The sequence below is a fragment of the Salmo salar genome, chromosome 05 (assembly GCF_965601325.2).
Source record: "Salmo salar chromosome 05, fSalSal1, whole genome shotgun sequence".
NCBI lineage: Eukaryota > Metazoa > Chordata > Actinopteri > Salmoniformes > Salmonidae > Salmo > Salmo salar.
Genome location: NC_138295.1, coordinates 5,471,879 through 5,492,946, shown reverse-complemented (window position 1 = coordinate 5,492,946; position 21,068 = coordinate 5,471,879). Strand labels below are relative to the sequence as shown.

The 21,068-nt window shown below is 44.7% G+C and overlaps 1 protein-coding gene across 1 annotated transcript in view; it reads right to left on the bottom strand.

Moving 5' to 3' along the window:
• Window positions 1-21,068, bottom strand: part of LOC106604127 (catenin (cadherin-associated protein), alpha 1) — a 246,912-nt gene that overhangs the window by 35,719 nt on the left and 190,125 nt on the right. The window lies entirely within an intron of this gene.

Below are 21,068 nucleotides of genomic sequence, written 5' to 3'. Positions count from 1 at the left end.
CAGCGCTGCAGCACCTCGTTGCTGCTGGAGTGAAACATGCTTTTATAAGCAATAATTCTAAATGCAATCCATTAAAAAAAATTTTTTTAAAAAAGCTACGATTTTTATCTCTGAACTGGTAATTGAAGCGCGCCTCCCATTCGCCATTCAAGTGCATTGGCCTACGAGCCAAGCCTGAAACCCCCCCCCCCCCCCAAAAACGATAAAATAATGATTGCGTCGTTATACAATTCATAGCCTACAGCATATTAAACATAGGGGGGGGGGGGGAAGTACCAAATAAATAATAATGTCTTTGGTACATAATTGGTCTAACCTATAAACTAACATTAAAATTGTACTAATCCCCTTTTGAATGTGGGATGTATTATTATGCAGTGGATGGACTGGTTACCTTACGCTACGAATGATTGATCCATGAGTCTGGGAGAGAACGTATAGCCCGAGGCTATGCTGTTGGTTCATTGACTGTGCGAGGCGGCTATGCCTACAATTATAGTGAATTTGTATTTCATTTTGAATTGCATGGTAATAGGGTATTTTATTTTAATAATGAATAGGCTGACACTATTGCCTTTGGCTACAGAAATCCTTCTCTCACACACACACACACACACACACACACACACACACACACACACACACACACACACACACACACACACACACACAGAGAGAGAGAGAGGGGCTGTCAACATTTTAATGAAATATGTTTCGTCATGATAAAACATGTTACTCTCAATGTTCCCGAACAGACTTCATTTTGGTTTCGCAAAACTACGCACTGGGTAGCTACAGGAACAGGTTAGGAAGCCAGGGCATACAGAGCACTGGGTAGCTACAGGAACAAGGTAGTAGAGACCAGGGCATACAGAGTACTGGGTAGCTACAGGAACAGGGTAGAAGGGACCAGGGCATACAGAGTACTGGGTAGCTACAGGAACAGGGTAGTAGAGACCAGGGCATACAGAGTACTGGGTAGCTACAGGAACAGGGTAGGAGGGACCAGGGCATACAGAGTACTGGGTAGCTACAGGAACAGGGTAGGAGGGACCAGGGCATACAGAGTACTGGGTAGCTACAGGAACAGGGTAGAAGGGACCAGGGCATACAGAGTACTGGGTAGCTACAGGAACAGGGTAGGAGGGACCAGGGCATACAGAGTACTTGGTAGCTACAGGAAAAGGGTAGGAGAGACCAGGGCATACAGAGTACTGGGTAGCTGCAGGAACAGGGTAGGAGAGACCAGGGCATACAGAGTACTGGGTAGCTACAGGAAAAGGGTAGGAGGGACCAGGGCATACAGAGTACTGGGTAGCTAAAGGAACAGGGTAGGAGAGACCAGGGCATACAGAGTACTGGGTAGCTGCAGGAACAGGGTAGGAGGGACCAGGGCATACAGAGTACTGGGTAGCTACAGGAACAGGGTAGGAGAGACCAGGGCATACAGAGTACTGGGTAGCTACAGTAACAGGGTAGGAGGGACCAGGGCATACAGAGTACTTGGTAGCTACAGGAAAAGGGTAGGAGAGACCAGGGCATACAGAGTACTGGGTAGCTAAAGGAACAGGGTAGGCGGGACCAGGGCATACAGAGTACTTGGTAGCTACAGGAAAAGGGTAGGAGAGACCAGGGCATACAGAGTACTGGGTAGCTACAGGAACAGGGTAGGAGGGACCAGGGCATACAGAGTACTTGGTAGCTACAGGAAAAGGGTAGGAGAGACCAGGGCATACAGAGTACTGGGTAGCTACAGTAACAGGGTAGGAGGGACCAGGGCATACAGAGTACTGGGTAGCTAAAGGAACAGGGTAGGAGGGACCAGGGCATACAGAGTACTGGGTAGCTACAGGAAAAGGGTAGGAGAGACCAGGGCATACAGAGTACTGGGTAGCTGCAGGAACAGGGTAGGAGAGACCAGGGCATACAGAGTACTGGGTAGCTACAGGAACAGGGTAGGAGTACCAGGGCATAGAGAAAAAAATTCTAAAAACCTGTTTTCGCTTTGCTATTATGGGGTACTGTGTGTATATTGGTGAGTAAAAAGGCTGTAATTGTTTCCTAACATGTGTATGTTCTGATTTCTAAGACATTCTAAGGTTTCTCCCATTTACAAGTAAAGTTGCCAAATAACTATAGATCTAGCATATAGGACACGTTTTAAATTATCACTTTTACACTTAACATAAGGTCACTTCATATGCACACTGGCTCGAGAACGGGAAAAATATCCTATTTTATTCAGATCAATTCAGTTATATTCTTACTATAAAAAATAATTTAATATTAAATAATGGCACGGGACTTATAAGCTTATGTAGTCAGCTAAATGACCAAGCCTACGGCATGGAGAACAGCCAGATAAGATACAGTATCTAGTCTGATAAATGAACAAGTCTACAGTCTATATCATAGCCAGATAACATACAGTATCTAGTCTGATAAATGAACAAGTCTACAGCCTATATCATAGCCAGATAACATACAGTATCTAGTCTGATAAATGAACAAGTCTACAGCCTAAAGGCATGGCCCATATCCAGATAACATACAGTATCTAGTCTGATACATGAACAAGCCTACAGCCTAAAGGCATGGCCCATATCCAGATAACATACAGTATCTAGTCTGATAAATGAACAAGTCTACAGCCTATATCATATCCAGATAACATACAGTATCTAGTCTGATAAATGAACAAGTCTACAGCCTAAAGGCATGGCCCATATCCAGATAACATACAGTATCTAGTCTGATACATGAACAAGCCTACAGCCTAAAGGCATGGCCCATATCCAGATAACATACAGTATCTAGTCTGATAAATGAACAAGTCTACAGCCTATATCATAGCCAGATAACATACAGTATCTAGTCTGATAAATGAACAAGTCTACAGCCTAAAGGCATGGCCCATATCCAGATAACATACAGTATCTAGTCTGATAAATGAACAAGTCTACAGCCTAAAGGCATGGCCCATATCCAGATAACATACAGTATCTAGTCTGATAAATGAACAAGTCTACAGTCTATATCATGGAGAATAACCAGATAACATACAGTATCTAGTCTGATAAATGAACAAGTCTACAGCCTAAAGGCATGGCCCATATCCAGATAACATACAGTATCTAGTCTGATACATGAACAAGCCTACAGCCTAAAGGCATGGCCCAGTATGCGGCAGATAACATACAGTATCTAGTCTGATAAATGAACAAGTCTACAGTCTATATCATAGCCAGATAACATACAGTATCTAGTCTGATAAATGAACAAGTCTACAGTCTATATCATAGAGAATAGCCAGATAACATACAGTATCTAGTCTGATAAATGAACAAGTCTACAGCCTATATCATAGCCAGATAACATACAGTATCTAGTCTGATAAATGAACAAGTCTACAGCCTAATGGCATGGCCCATATCCAGATAACATACAGTATCTAGTCTGATACATGAACAAGTCTACAGCCTAAAGGCATGGCCCATATCCAGATAACATACAGTATCTAGTCTGATAAATGAACAAGTCTACAGCCTAATGGCATGGCCCATATCCAGATAACATACAGTATCTAGTCTGATAAATGAACCAGTCTACAGTCTATATCATAGCCAGATAACACAGTATCTAGTCTGATAAATGAACAAGTCTACAGCCTAATGGCATGGCCCATATCCAGATAACATACAGTATCTAGTCTGATAAATGAACAAGTCTACAGCCTAATGGCATGGCCCATATCCAGATAACATACAGTATCTAGTCTGATAAATGAACAAGCCTACAGCCTAATGGCATGGCCCATATCCAGATAACATACAGCAGGACAACTCATATTCAGCTCTTCTGAAATACATTTTCTTCATATAATGTTTCTTTAGACTCGTCTAAAATAAATAACGGATTTATTTCGATGGTTTATATTTGATTTATTCAACTTTCTAAATATTTAGCTGTTCTAAAGGGCTTGTAGCTGTGGAGGCCTGGAGATACAAAACGTGTTTATGCTTATTAAACGGTCAATTACCGTAAGACTGACATTCTTTTTCATGACAATAACCGGCTGACAAAAATGTAATGACCGCCACAGCCCTATAGGGTGCCACATTCTCCTAATGGAAACCCTGGTGTGTGGCAGTCACAGGGCGACTCACCCACTTACAAGATAAATCTCAATTACATTGTAGTATTGTTTTTTAACGGCACGGCTCAGCTTGAACTCTTATAAGGTGCTCCATGGGGGGGAGAAGAGGGGAAGAGCGAGAAAGAGAGAGAGAGGGGAAGAGCGAGAAAGAGGGGGGAAGAGCGAGAAAGAGCGAGGAAGAGCGAGGAAGAGCGAGGAAGAGCGAGGAAGAGGGGAAGAGCGAGAAAGAGCGAGGAAGAGGGGAAAGAGGGGAAGAGCGAGAAAGAGCGAGGAAGAGCGAGGAAGAGCGAGGAAGAGGGGAAGAGGGGAAGAGCGAGAAAGAGCGAGAAAGAGCGAGAAAGAGCGAGGAAGAGGGGAAGAGGGGAAGAGGGGAAGAGGGGAAGAGGGAGAAAGAGAGAGGAGAAGAAGAGAGCGCGAAAGAGAGAGAGGAGGAGAGAGAGAGGAGGAGAGAGAGAGGAGGAGAGGAGAGGAGGAGAAAGCGGGAGGACAGAGAGGAGTAATAGAGAACTGTAAATTGTTAATAAACTGCAGTGTAGACCTTTGTACTGGGTCTGACTTAAATCCCCCAGCTCATCGCTACCCCCCCTTCCTCCACTACTCCCGTGTCCTTTAAACTTTAATAAGGTTCTGGTAGAATATGTTTTGCTGATTTCATACCCTGTACTAAACCCAGAACCTAACCTCGGCCCTACTCCACCCTGCTATGGAATCACTGATATACATGCTACAGACAACAACCTGAGTGTACTAGCATGCTGGAGAAAGACACCGCCAAGCATGTTTCTCTGTGTCTATGTACCATAGTGTTAATGTAGAGATACCTAACACTGTCTCACCATAGTGTTAATGTAGAGATACCCAACACTGTCTCACCATAGTGTTAATGTAGAGATACCCAACACTGTCTCACCATAGTGTTAATATAGATATACCTAACACTGTCTCACCATAGTGTTAATGTAGAGATACCTAACACTGTCTCACCATAGTGTTAATGTAGAGATACCCAACACTGTCTCACCATAGTGTTAATGTAGAGATACCTAACACTGTCTCACCATAGTGTTAATATAGATATACCTAACACTGTCACACCATAGTGTTAATATAGAGATACCTAACACTGTCTCACCATAGTGTTAATGTAGAGATACCTAACACTGTCTCACCATAGTGTTAATGTAGAGATACCCAACACTGTCTCACCATAGTGTTAATGTAGAGATACCCAACACTGTCTCACCATAGTGTTAATATAGATATACCTAACACTGTCACACCATAGTGTTAATGTAGAGATACCCAACACTGTCTCACCATAGTGTTAATATAGAGATACCTAACACTGTCTCACCATAGTGTTAATGTAGAGATACCCAACACTGTCTCACCATAGTGTTAATGTAGAGATACCTAACACTGTCACACCATAGTGTTAATGTAGAGATACCTAACACTGTCTCACCATAGTGTTAATGTAGAGATACCCAACACTGTCTCACCATAGTGTTAATGTAGAGATACCTAACACTGTCTCACCATAGTGTTAATATAGAGATACCCAACACTGTCTCACCATAGTGTTAATGTAGAGATAATATAGAGATACCTAACACTGTCTCACCATAGTGTTAATGTAGATATACCTAACACTGTCTCACCATAGTGTTAATGTAGAGATACCTAACACTGTCTCACCATAGTGTTAATATAGAGATACCTAACACTGTCTCACCATAGTGTTAATATAGAGATACCCAACACTGTCACACCATAGTGTTAATGTAGAGATACCTAACACTGTCACACCATATATAGAGATACAGAACATAATGGTGATACAGAACATACAGCTGCTACCTGACCAGGCCAACATCCCTGTCCTTCACATGAAGAGACGCCACTGATACAGGGGATGCAGACCCGGGTGCTTTCAGAGAATTCGTTCCTTCCTACCGGCCAACGAGCAAAATCATTGGATAATAAAATGGATAAGCTCTGATCAAGACTGTCCTACCACAACGGGACATTAAAAACTGTAATATCTTATGTTTCACCGAGTCGTGGCTGAACGACGACATGGATAACATACAGTTGGCTGGGTTTTCCGAGCATCAGCAACTCTACTCCACACACAGACACATACACAGCTCTCCCTCGCCCTCCACTTGGCAAATCTGACCATAATTATATCCTCCTGATTCCTGCTTACAAGCTAAAACTAAAGCAGGAAGTACCAGTGACTTGCTCAATACGGAAGTGGTCAGATGATGCAGATGCTAAGCTACAGATTGTTTTGCTAGCACAGACTGGAAAATGTTCTGGGATTCTTCCGATGGCATAGGGGAGTACACCAAATCAGTTACTGGCTTCATCAACAAGTGCATCGATGACGTCGTCCCCACAGTGACTGTACGTACCCCAACCAGAAGCCATGGAATACAGGCAACATCTGCACTGAGGTAAAGGGTAGAGCTGCTGCTTTCAAGGTGCAGGAGTCTAACCCGGACGCTTATAAGAAATCCCGCTATGCCCTCAGACGAACCATCAAACAGGCAAGGCGTCAATACAGGACTAAGATGGAATCCTACTACAACAGCTCTGACGCTCGTCGGATGTGGCAGGGCTTGCAAAATGTTACGGACTACAAAGGGAAACCCAGCCGCGAGCTGCCCAGTCACACTAGCTTACCAGATTAAGTAAAGGACTTGGATGTGCGCTTCGAGGCAAGCAACACTCACATCTGCTGCCAAGAAGTGCTTGAAACGCTGGTCATGGCTCACATCAACACCATCATCCCCTACACCCACTTCAATTAGCATATCGCAACAACAGATCCACAGATGACGCAATCTCTATTGCACTCCACACTGCTCTTTCCCACCTGGACAAAAGGAACACCTACATGAAAATGCTGTTCATTGATTACAGCACAGCGTTCAACACCATAGTGCCCACAACGCTTATCACTAAGCCAAGGACCCTGGGACTAAACACGTCCCTCTGTAACTGGATCCTGGACTTCCTGACGGGCCGCCCCCCAGGTGGTAAGGGTAGGCAACAATCCTCAACACGGGGGCCCCTCAAGGGTGCGTGCTTAGTCCCTTCCTGTACTCCCTGTTCACACACAACTGCGTGGCCAAGCACGACTCCAACACCATCATTAAGTTAGCTGACGACACAATGGTGGTAGGCCTGATCACCGACGACGATGAAACAACCTATCCAGGGACCTGGCAGTGTGGTGCCAGGACAACAACTCCCTCAACGTGATCAAGACAAAAGGAGATGATTGTGGACTACAGGAAAAAGAGGACCGAACATGCCCCCATTTTTATCGACAGGGCTGTAGTGGAGCAGGTCGAGAGCTTTAACCTGTTATGGCTAGGGGGCAGTATTTTCACGGCTGGATAAAAAAACGTACCCGATTTAATCTGATTATTACTCCTGCCCAGAAACTAGAACATGCATATAATTATTGGCTTTGGATAGAAAACACTCCAAAGTTTCTAAAAATGTTTGAATGGTGTCTGTGAGTATAACAGAACTCATTTGGCAGGCCAAAACCTGAGAAGATTCTGTACAGAAAGTACCCTGTCTGACCATTTCTTGGCCTTCTTTGTCATCTCTATCCATTACAAAGGATCTCTGCTGTTACGTGACACTTCCTACGGCTCCAATGGGCTCTCAGAGCCCGGGAAAAAGCTGAATGACGTAATTCAAAGCCCTGGCTGAAACACATTATCGCGTTTGTCAAGTGGCCGATCAGGGGACAGTGGGCTTAGGCGCGTGCACTGGCCGCCCCCGTCTTTCTGTTTTTCCCTCTATTTACCGAAACGCAGATTCCCGGTCGGAATATTATAGTTTTTTTTACGAGAAAAATGGCATAAAAATTGATTTTAAACAGCGGTTGACATGCTTCGAAGTACGGTAATGAAATATTTAGAAATCATTTGTCACGAAATGCGCCATGCGCGTGACCCTTATTTACCATTCGGATAGTGTCTAGAACGCACGAACAAAACGCCGCTATTGGACATAACTATGGATTATTTTGGACCAAACCAACATTTGTTATTGAAGTAGAAGTCCTGGGAGTGCATTCTGACGAAGAACATCAAAGGTAATCAAACTTTTCTAATAGTAAATCTGATATTGGTGAGTGCTAAACTTGGTGGGTGTCTAAATAGCCCGGCATCACAGGGCTAGCTATCTACTGAGAATATTGTAAAATGTGCTTTCACCGAAAAGCTATTTTAAAATCGGACATCGAGTGCATAGAGGAGTTCTGTATCTATAATTCTTTAAATAATTGTTATGTTTTTTTGTGAACGTTTATCGTGAGTAATTTAGTAAATTCACCGGAGGTTTGCGGGGGGTATGCTAGTTCTGAACGTCACATGCTAATGTAAAAAAGCTGGTTTTTGATATAAATATGAACTTGATTGAACAAAACATGCATGCATTGTATAACATAATGTCCTAGGGTTGTCATCTGATGAAGATCATCAAAGGTTAGTGCTGCATTTAGCTGTGGTTTTGTTTTTTGTGACATTATATGCTAGCTTGAAAAATGGGTGTCTGATTATATCTGGCTGGGTACTCTGCTGACATAATCTAATGTTTTGCTTTCGCTGTAAAGCCTTTTTGAAATCGGACAGTGTGGTTAGATTAACGAGAGTCTTGTCTTTAAAATGCTGTAAAGTAGTCATATGTTTGAAAAATTGAAGTTTTCGGATTTTAGAGGAATTTGTATTTCGCGCCACGCCCATCATTGGATATTGGAACAGGTGTTCCGCTAGCGGAACATCTAGATGTAAGAGGTTAAGTTCCTTAAATCACCAACAAGCTATCATGGTCCAAACACAAGACAGTCGTGAGGAGGGCACAAGAAAACCTTTCCCCCTCAGGAGACTGAAAAGATTTGGCATGGGTCCTCAGATCAAGAGCTGCGCCATCGAGAGGCTCCTGAGTGGTTGAATCACCGCCTGGTATGGTATCTGCTTGGCTCCCGACCGCAAGGCGGTACAGAGGGTAGTGTGTACGGCCCAGTACGTCACAGACCAAGCTTCCTGCCATCCAGGACCTCTATACCAGGCGGTGTCAGAGGAAGGCCAACAACAACAAATAAAGTGTCAAAGACTCCAGCCACCCAAGTCATAGACTTTTCTCTCTGTGTGCTACCGCACGACAAGTGGTACCAGAGTGCCAAGTCTAGGTCCAAAAGGCTCCTGAACAGCTTCTACCTCCAAGCCATAAGACTGCTGAAAAGTTAATTAAATAGCTACCCATGATATTTTCAATGAAACAAGTTTTTTTTTACACTGCTGCTACTCACTGTTTATCATCTATGCATAGTCACTTTACACCTACATAGTATCTCAATTACCTTGACTGTACCCTGTTAATAACCTCATTTATTTCAATGTGTTACTTGTTTTGTTTACTTAAGTTTATTTTGTTAATATTTTCTTAACTCTTGTTCTTCATAAAACCACATTGTTGGTTAAGGGCTTGTCAGTAAGCGTTTCACGGTAAGGTCATTTGACAAAACATTTGATTTAATTGCGATTCACCATACTGTTAAATTAATGGTAGTGAAATTACAGAGCCATCCCTGCCTACTATTAACCCTCTACAGCGGGGGTGGGCAACTCCAGTCCTCGGGGTCTGATTGGTGTCACACTTCTCCATCCCTCGCAAACAAAGCTGATTAATCACATTGCTTTCTAAACTGAAGATCGTGATTAGGTGGATTATTGGAGCCAGGTGTGTTAGCTGGGGGGCCTGAGGCAAATTCTGACATCAATCAGCCCCCCGAGAAGTGGAATTGCCCACCCCTGCGCTACAATCTAAGCCAGGCTTATTTGATTTTGAATTTTAAGACCCCTTGAAGTATAAATAAATATACAAATAAAATAAATACATTTGGCCTTCGTTCACCTCAGATGAAAAGCAAGTTTGTTCTGAAGTCTCATATGTAAGAAAGACAGATTTTTTTTTTTTTTTTTACATGACTTTAACCCCTTATTTTTGGCACTTACCTGTCCCCATACTTCCGTTCCTTTTTTAAAGTGCTAGCGGGGACCTTTAGACCAGTCTGGTGAGGCCTGTGGGCATCCTAGAGGACAACATGGACGTGTTGGTGAGAGTCTCATCTTTCCATAGAGAGGTCATATTAGTTTTACAGGCCAAACCGCTACAGATAATTTAGTGAGAAGACCAATTTTCGGCACGGTCTGACAAACACCCCTCTAGTTTTGCCACCTTTCACCGCAGACGCGGAAGTTCCACATTGGCGGATTAAGACACATCCAATGCAAAAGAAACAGTTCTCTGGGCCCGTGTTACTGTATACGGGCCCATGTTCCCACTGTTAATGTTACTGTATACGGGCCCATGCTACTGTATACGGGCCCATGCTACTGTATACGGGCCCATGCTACTGTATACGGGCCCATGCTACTGTATACGGGCCCATGCTACTGTATACGGGCCCATGCTACTGTATACGGGCCCATGCTACTGTATACAGGCCCATGCTACTGTATACGGGCCCATGCTACTGTATACGGGCCCATGCTACTGTATACGGGCCCATGCTACTGTATACGGGCCCATGCTACTGTATACAGGCCCATGCTACTGTATACAGGCCCATGCTACTGTATACGGGCCCATGTTACTGTATACAGGCCCATGCTACTGTATACGGGCCCATGCTACTGTTATTGTATGTGGGCCATTCCCCCATGTTAATGCTACTATTATAGATAAAGGGTCACCTCAGTCCTACTATGAATGTTACTGTAAACAGACATTCTCCTATACTACTGTTAATATTCATGTTACTGTAAATGATCCATACTGTTACTCTAGATACAGTAAACTACTGTTAATAGTCATGTTACTGTGTACACAGCGAGGTCCATCCTCCTGACTGCTAACTCGTCTCTCTCATCGAGACGACAGTCTAAATATAGTACCAACATGTAAATAAATTAACACTCGACTCCACCTGGTAATTACCCGGCGAATTAAACACCAGCATTCTTAATGGATTCAGACCTCAGAAGATACAAGCTTTCCTCATTACTCCCCTTTCCCTCCCTCTCACCCCATCTCACCGTTCTCCCCTCCCTCTCACCGTTCTCCCCTCCCTCTCACCGTTCTCCCCTCCCTCTCACCGTTCTCCCCTCCCTCTCACCGTTCTCCCCTCCCTCTCACCGTTCTCCCCTCTCTCACCGTTCTCCCCTCTCCCCCCCTCCCCCTCACCTCTCCCTCCCTCCCCTCCCCCTCACCTCTCCCTCCCTCCCCCTCACCTCTCCCTCCCTCCCCCTCACCTCTCCCTCCCTCTAACTATTCTTCTAACCCACTGCCCTCCCTCTCACCCCTCACCTCTCTCACCCCTCACCTCTCTCACCTCTCCCTTCTCACCTCTCCCCTCTCCCTTCTCCCCTCTCCCTTCTCACCTCTCCCTTCTCACCTCTCCCTTCTCACCTCTCCCTTCTCACCTCTCCCTCTCACCTCTCCCTCTCACCTCTCCCTCTCACCTCTCCCTCTCACCTCTCCCTCTCCCTTCTCCCCTCTCCCTTCTCACCTCTCCCTTCTCACCTCTCCCTTCTCACCTCTCCCTTCTCACCTCTCCCTTCTCACCTCTCCCTCTCCCTCTCACCTCTCCCTCTCCCTCCAACTATTCTCCTAACCCACTGCCCTCCATCTCATCTCTCCCTCCATCTAACTGGTTTAGCCTGGTTGGGTAAGGCTGAGCGTTAGCTTGCTTTAACACACTTACAGACGTACACACACACAAAGAAGCGAACGGACTGACGTTCACTTCTATATGGTGCCCATCTGGTGCCCATCTGCTGGCTTTGAAGGATACAATTGTATTCATTAAAATGAACAAACAGCTTCAAAAGCCACGTCGGGGCAAAGGCTATAAAATCTATGGCCCCTACCCCTTCCTCCACCTTCCTCCCCTCTGGTCTGCACCAGACCACGGGGTGGTAGCAGGCTGGTCTGCACCAGACCACGGGGTGGTAGCAAGCTGGTCTGCACCAGACCACGGGGTGGTAGCAGGCTGGTCTGCACCAGACCACGGGGTGGTAGCAGGCTGGTCTGCACCAGACCACGGGGTGGTAGCAGGCTGGTCTGCACCAGACTGTGCTGTATTACAGTGGGGGGAAAAAAGTATTTGATCCCCTGCTGATTTTGTACATTTGCCCACTGACAAAGAAAGGATCAGTCTATAATTTTAATGGTAGGTTTATTTGAACAGTGAGACAGAATAACAACAAAAATATCCAGAAAAACGCACGTCAAAAATGTTATAAAATGATTTGCATTTTAATGAGGGAAATATGTATTTGACCCCTCTGCAAAACATGACTTAGTACTTGGTGGCAAAACCCTTGTTGGCAATCAGAGGTCAGACATTTCTTGTAGTTGGCCACCAGGTTTGCACACATCTCAGGAGGGATTTTGTCCCACTCCTCTTTGCAGATCTTCTCCAAGTCATTAAGGTTTCGAGGCTGACGTTTGGCAACTCGAACCTTCAGCTCCCTCCACAGATTTTCTATGGGATTAAGGTCTGGAGACTGGCTAGGCCACTCCAGGACCTTAATGTGCTTCTTCTTGAGCCACTCCTTTGTTACCTTGGCCGTGTGTTTTGGGTCATTGTCATGCTGGAATACCCATCCACGACCCATTTTCAATGCCCTGGCTGAGGGAAGGAGGTTCTCACACAAGATTTGACGGTACATGGCCCCGTCCATCATCCCTTTGATGCGGTGAAGTTGTCCTGTCCCCTTAGCAGAAAAACACCCCCAAAGCATAATGTTTCCACCTCCATGTTTGACGGTGGGGATGGTGTTCTTGGGGTCATAGGCAGCATTCCACCTCCTCCAAACACAGCGAGTTGAGTTGATGCCAAAGAGCTCCATTTTGGTCTCATCTGACCACAACACTTTCACCCTGTTGTCCTCTTAGTCATTCAGATGTTCATTGGCAAACTTCAGACGGGCATGTATATGTATTCTTGAGCAGGGGGACCTTGCGGGCGCTGCAGGATTTCAGTCCTTCACGGCGTAATGTGTTACCAATTGTTTTCTTGGTGACTATGGTGCCAGCTGCCTTGAGATCATTGACAAGATCCTCCCGTGTAGTTCTGGGCTGATTCCTCACCATTCTCATGATCATCGCAACTCCACGAGGTGAGATCTTGCATGGAGCCCCAGGCCGAGGGAGATTGACAGTTCTTTTGTGTTTCTTCCATCTGCGAATTTTCGCACCAAATGTTGTCACCTTCTTACCAAGCTGCTTGGCGATGGTCTTGTAGCCCATTCCAGCCTTGTGTAGGTCTACAATCTTGTCCCTGACATCCTTGGAGAGCTCTTTGGTCTTGGCCATGGTGGAGAGTTTGGAATCTGATTGATTGATTGCTTCTGTGGACAGGTGTCTTTTATACAGGTAACAAGGTGAGATTAGGAGCACTCCCTTTAATTAAGAGTGTGCTCCTAATCTCAGCTCATTACCTGTATAAAAGACACCTGGGAGCCAGAAATCTCTGAGAGGGGGTCAAATACTTATTTCCCTCATTAAAATGCAAATCAATTTATAACATTTTTGACATGCGTTTTTCTGGATATTTTTGTTGTTATTCTGTCTCTCACTGTTCAAATAAACCTACCATTAAAATTATAGACTGATCATTTCTTTGTCAGTGGGCAAACGTACAAAATCAGCAGGGGATCAAATACTTTTTACCCCCACTGTACTTGGTGATAGACATGGCAGAGCGTTACATGGGAGATCTAAGATATCAAACAGCAGTAATATCTAACGCAGGAGGTAGACTGCTCATTATGACATGAGGCAGAGATCCTCATAGGCCTCTGGTCAAGTAGTGCCCTATATATAGGGAATAGGGCTCTGGTCAACAGTAGTGCCCTATATATATAGGGAATAGGGCTCTGGTCAGAAGTAGTGCCCTATATAGGGAATAGGGCTCTGGTCAACAGTAGTGCCCTATATAGGGAATAGGGCTCTGGTCAACAGTAGTGCCCTATATAGGGAATAGGGCTCTGGTCAGAAGTAGTGCCCTATATAGGGAATAGGGCTCTGGTCAACAGTAGTGCCCTATATAGAGAATAGGGCTCTGGTCAACAGTAGTGCCCTATATAGGGAATAGGGCTCTGGTCAACAGTAGTGCCCTATATAGGGAATAGGGCTCTGGTCAACAGTAGTGCCCTATATATATAGGGAATAGGGCTCTGGTCAACAGTAGTGCCCTATATATATAGGGAATAGGGCTCTGGTCAACAGTAGTGCCCTATATATATAGGGAATAGGGCTCTGGTCAACAGTAGTGCCCTATATATATAGGGAATAGGGCTCTGGTCAACAGTAGTGCCCTATATATATATATAGGGAATAGGGCTCTGGTCAACAGTAGTGCCCTATATATATAGGGAATAGGGCTCTGGTCAACAGTAGTGCCCTATACTATATAGGGAATAGGGCTCTGGTCAACAGTAGTGCCCTATATATATAGGGAATAGGGCTCTGGTCAACAGTAGTGCCCTATATATATAGGGAATAGGGCTCTGGTCAACAGTAGTGCCCTATATATATAGGGAATAGGGCTCTGGTCAACAGTAGTGCCCTATATATATAGGGAATAGGGCTCTGGTAACAGTAGTGCCCTATATATATAGGGAATAGGGCTCTGGTCAACAGTAGTGCCCTATATAGGGAATAGGGCTCTGGTCAGAAGTAGTGCCCTATATAGGGAATAGGGCTCTGGTCAACAGTAGTGCCCTATATAGGGAATAGGGCTCTGGTCAACAGTAGTGCCCTATATATATAGGGAATAGGGCTCTGGTCAACAGTAGTGCCCTATATAGAGGGAATAGGGCTCTGGTCAACAGGGTAGGTGGCCGTAGTGCCCTATATAGGGAATAGGGCTCTGGTCAACAGTAGTGCCCTATATAGGGAATAGGGCTCTGGTCAACAGTAGTGCCCTATATATATAGGGAATAGGGCTCTGGTCAACAGTAGTGCCCTATATATATAGGGAATAGGGCTCTGGTCAACAGTAGTGCCCTATATATATAGGGAATAGGGCTCTGGTCAACAGTAGTGCCCTATATATATATAGGGAATAGGGCTCTGGTCAACAGTAGTGTCCTATATATATAGGGAATAGGGCTCTGGTCAACAGTAGTGCCCTATATATATAGGGAATAGGCAACACAGGTGAAAGCACTAATCTAGCTGAGTTGACAGCAGATGTCTTCCATCCAGCCTCAAAGCCAATAGGTGTGTGTGTGTGTGTTGGATGTTCCTAAAAGCATCACAGTACTCAGGAGGGCATGTAAAGCTGAACACACACACACCTGACTACAAAAGAGGAAGGAGAATTACGAGGGGAAAATAAAATAAAGTGGGATAAGAGAAGCAATATGACAAAAAATGAAAATAAAAACCAGGTATGAGGGAGTTGGAGAGAGATGTGGGTAATTCAAATTTAACATGACCCCTAACAGGGTCAGCGGGCAGGGACCGGGCCAGCGGGCAGGGCCGGGCCAGCGGGCAGGAGAACCGGGCCAGCGGGCAGGAGAACCGGGCCAGCGGGCAGGAGAACCGGGCCAGCGGCAGGGCCGGCCAGCGGCAGGAGACCGGGCCTGGGGCAGGAGCCGGGCAGAGGGCAGGAGACCGGTGCCTATTGCTATACACAACAAGGCCTGTACCCCTCTGCAAAGGCTAACATTAGGTACATCAATAATGAACAGCTGTTACATACCAACAGAGGAAGGATACAACAAAACAAAACCTTTTGTTGGATAACGAACAAAACCAGAAGCCGATATCGTGACACTTGTGTAAAACCGTTGGGTGAAATGCTACGAAGCTAGGCTACATATTTAACATTAAAACAGAAGGTGTGTGTACAACAACATGAAAGACAACTCTGTTGTTCAGAAATATGACAACTGAATCTAAACTGGGTCATGATAAACTGACGTCTAAATCACATTTTTTCTCTACCAACTGTGTTCCTGGGAACAATGCATAGACCGCCACACACACACACACACACACACACACACACACACACACACCCCCAGCCCCGTTTTAAATATATATATATATTTTATTGCAGCTGCAGAGTTAAAACAACCCATCACTCGGATACCGTTGCTTTAAAATCAGTACGCACACGAGCAGCCACACTCTCTCCAATTCCATTCAAAATGCATCCAAAAACACCTAGTCCTGTTCACGATCTATCGGTCGATCTACACTGTATATATACACAAAAGTATGTGGACACCCCTTCAAATTAGTGGATTCGGCTATTTCAGCCACACCCGTTGCTGACAGGTGTAGAAGATCGAGCACACAGCCATGCAATCTCCATAGACAAACATTGGCAGTAGAATGACCTTAGTTTAGAGCTCTGTGATTTTCAACGTGGCACCGTCAATAGGATTGAAATCTATTCCAACAAGTCAATTTGTCAAATTTCTGCCCTGCTAGAGCTGCCCCCCGGTCAACTGTAAGTACGTCTAGGAGACGAAAACGGGATCGGCGAGTTGTCTCAGAGAGAAGATAATGTCCGTGGTGGACGTTCTGGATCTGAACCCTGCCTGTAATTCTGTGTGGAGCTTCAACCAGACTCTATTCAGTGCAACTCTAGGAAATAGTTTACTGGTGATGCAGAGCCACAGTAGTTACAATCCATTCTGTCACCCTTGTTTTTGTACAGGGTGACCAATACTGGCAACCCTCATGTCCTGAGGGACAACACCAGCACAGACACAGGAGCATGTAGAGATGGTGAAGAAAAGCACACTTGACGACTCCAGTGCCTTTCACCGGCTAGGCTGTTCTTCGATGCGGTCATATATGCCTCTGATGTTGCCTGAGTAAGCAGATGAGGTCATCGCAGAGCTGCAGCCAATAGCACAGTGCCTTGAGGTTTGCAGGAATTTCTTCCACGCCACTCTGAGGGCATGTAGGATCTTGCCGTTTGGGGCTACATTTTGAAGTTGGTGGGGGCCTTCTTACTTCCAGGATGGGTTTCAGTTGAATTGGCTTCAATCCAGTCACTGGACTCTCAGCTTTTAGACAAAAGCTTTAACTTCTCTAGGGTAGGGGGCAGTATTTTGACGTCCGGATGAAAGGCGTGCCCAAATTAAACTGCCTGCAACTCAGGCCCAGAAGGTAGGACATGCATATTATTAGTAGATTTGGATAGAAAACACTGAAGTTTCTAAAACTGTTTGAATGATGTCTGAGTATAACAGAACTCATATGGCAGGCAAAACCCTGAGAAAAATCCAACTAGGAAGTTGAAAATCTGAGGCTTGTAATTTTTTTTCAATTGATTCCCTATTCAAACTACAGTGACTTAGGGTTCATTTTGCACTTCCTAAGGCTTCCACTAGATGTCAACAGTCTTTAGAACGCCGTTTCATGCTTCTACTGTGAATTTGAAGCGAACAAGAGGGCCTGGAGTCAGATGAGTGAGGAAATGACATGAGCTCAGAGGTATTTGGACATAAATGATGGACTTTATCGAACAAAACAAACATTTATTGTGGACCTGGGATTCCTGGGAGTGCATTCTGATGAAGATCAAAGGTAAGTGAATATTTATAATATTATTTCTGAGTTTTATTGACTCCACAAAATGGCGGGTTTGGTTTCATGTCTGAACACTGTACTCAGATTATTGCAAAGTGTGCTTTCGCTGTAAAGTTTTTGAAATCTGACACAGCGGTTGCATTAAGGAGAAGTGTATCTATAATTCTTTGAATTACAGTTTTTATCAACGTTTATGAGTATTGAATGCACCAATTTGTAAGTCGCTCTGGATAAGAGCGTCTGCTAAATGACTTAAATGTAATGTAAATGTAATGTAAATATTTCTGTAAATTGATGTGCTCATTCACCGTAAGTTTTGGGAGGCAAAACATTTCTGAACATTACACGCCAATGTAAAATGGGGATTTTGGATATAAATATGAACTTTATCGAGCAAAACATACATGTATTGTGTAACAAAAGTCCTATGAGTGCCATCTGATGAAGATCATTAAAGGTTAGTGATTAATTTTAGCTGTATTTCTGGTTTTTGTGACACCTCTCTTGCTTGGAAAATGGCTGTGTGGTTTTCCTTGTCAAGGTGATGTCCTAACATAATCTAATGTTATGCTTTCGCCGTAAAGCCTTTTTGAAATCGGACAATGTCGTTGGATTAACGAGAAGGTTATCTTTAAAATGGTGTAAAATACTTGTATGTGTGAGAAATTTGAATTATGAGATTTTAGATTTTTATAAATTTGGCGCCCTGCTATTTCACTGGCTGTTGAATAGTGTGTCCCGCAGGTGGGAGGGTCACGTCCCACATACCCAAGAGAGGTTAAAGAAAAAAACTAAAGCTATGGATGATGTCTCGTAGATGGTCCCATTTCTGCTGGGTAGAGGTGGTTTGGGGTAAGTAGGCGAGGGATTCCTCTAGGGCACAGGCTGCCGTTTTTGCTGGGTCAGCTGTTTCGCTGAGGTCGATGCGTGGGGCTCTTTTTTGGTTTGACTCCATCTTGTGTGTCTGTAGAATCTACAGCACACGAGAGAGTGTTTGAGTCGCAGCCTGCGCTGTGAATACTGCAGGTTTGGAGGATATCACAAGATCGTCTCGTTGCGTAAGGATCGGATCCAGCTGGTTCCATCGACCATGGTCCTAAGTAGCTCCAGGAGACTTTGTGGTGGGGTTTGGTCTGGAAGTATGTGTGATGCATAGGTCATGGCATGTGTAGAACTTAAAAGAGATGCTTGCCCGTTTTCATTTATCTTGTCAATCCCATGAGTCGTGGTCTACGCCGACTCTTCAAGTCGCCAAGCAGGTTAGAGGTGTTCTTGTTTAGAGATGTTGTCTATGGTCGCCTCCAGTTTAAACAACTTGTCTTTTGCTTCTTGAAGGGATCTGAGTGTTGGGGCCATACACACTCACGAGGTGGACAGGTCCCACCCGTGTTCAGGCACAGGGCTAGGATTATCTCTGAGACTCCTGTGGGTGGTACTACTGTTCCTGACAGCAAAACCTACTCCATATTCCCAGAAAAAGGTGTAGTCCTTTTCTTCCCAGGGAGCCTGATGTGTGGAGTTGGGTTTACTGGTAAGGTGGAAATGTGGATTTTTAGTTTGTTGAGTTGGTTGTTTATGACAGTGGTCTTTGCAGGTATCACTTCATTCCTTGTAGGTAGTCTTCCCTGTGGCTCAGTTGGTAGAGCATGGTGTTTGCAACGCCAGCATGGTGTGTGCAACGCCAGGGTTGTGGGTTCGATTCCCACGGGGGGCCAGTACAAAAAATTCATTTAAAAAATGCATGAAATTAAATGTATGAAATGTATGGATTCACTACTGTAAGTCGCTCTGGATAAGAGCGTCTGCTAAATGACTAAAATGTAAATGTTGTCCAGTGGTCATAGTCCTGACGTTCCACCATCCCAGATGCAACGCTGGAGTCTACACTTTTCGGTTAGTTTTGTTTGGTGTGCTGGTTTACAGCCCATCTTGTTGGGATAAATCCCTAAGCTTCATACACCCAGTGACGAAGGCGAGACAACATCTAATTGACTGGGGGGCTTCCCAGTTTAAGGGGGCAGTAGCTGTCCAGTGAAATATGGGAGTCTCTACTACCACTGTGGAAAGGGCTGGCGTTCATCTCCATGCCAATTGAGAAAGGGCTTAAAAACAGATGACTGCTTACCTCCCCATGTTGTATCTACACAACGCAAAAACCCGGGTGCAAGGTGTACGGAGGCCCTGTGTTGCCCAGGCAACAAGGCCTCCCCTCCCGGCCTCCCTGGCCTAATCCAAAGCGATTATTTATTCAGACCCATAAACATTCAATGTTGGTGAAGTAGAAGCAAAAGGCTGTCTGCATCTTATTCCAGTCCTATATTATTCATGCAGGTCAATACAATGAAGACGATAAGGACAACGAAACGCATCTCATTTAACTGTTGAGCGTGAGGAAGGAAGGAGAGAAAGAGAGTTGGTAATACCAACGTTACATCGCACAGCATTAGGGGAAATACTATCAAAAAGGTAATGCACCATACTACTAATTATTAAAAAAAAGTTAAAATAGACCCTATTATATTTCAACGTTTAAATCAAATTTACTAGCCTATCAATTGTAACTTTGCAGGCCACATGTCCAGCATGGCATTGTGTGTTCTCTCCCAGTGTCATGTTTTGAACAGGGTGCACTATCCCAGTCCATATAATACCGTAGAGTAATACAGTCCACACTCCAAAAGATTACTGCAGCTGAAACTAATTTATTTACCCAGGAGAGCATACATCAACGGCCGTTCATGTTTTTTTTGCTGATGTGCGTAAATGTGTGGTAGCCTATAATCTATCATACGTAGCCTATCGGATAACGGGACAATTGCTTTGGGCCTTTTTTGGGATTGAGCACATACAATGTATTTAATGTAGGGCTCGTCAGGCTCAAGTAGCATCAGGTTTGAATGTTCATGCTAATCAAAAGCTATAATCAAATCCAGACATATTTAAGTGATTTATAATGACACTTCCTGTTTTTGCGGGAATAGTTATATATTCTCAGGATGGAACATTTGTAAAATACCGAGGAAATATGAAACCCTAGCAGAGGTAGACAGATGTGTTTTCACACACACACACACACACACGTCTGGGAGGGAAAGAGAGATTGGGGGGGAAAGAGAGATTGGGGGGGAAAGAGAGATTGGGGGGGAAAGAGAGGGAAGAGGGGGAGGAAGAGGGAGGGAAAGAGGGAGGGAGGAAGAGGGAGGGAAAGAGGGAGGGAGGGAGGGAGGGAGGAAGAGAGGGAGGAAGAGGGAGGGAGGAA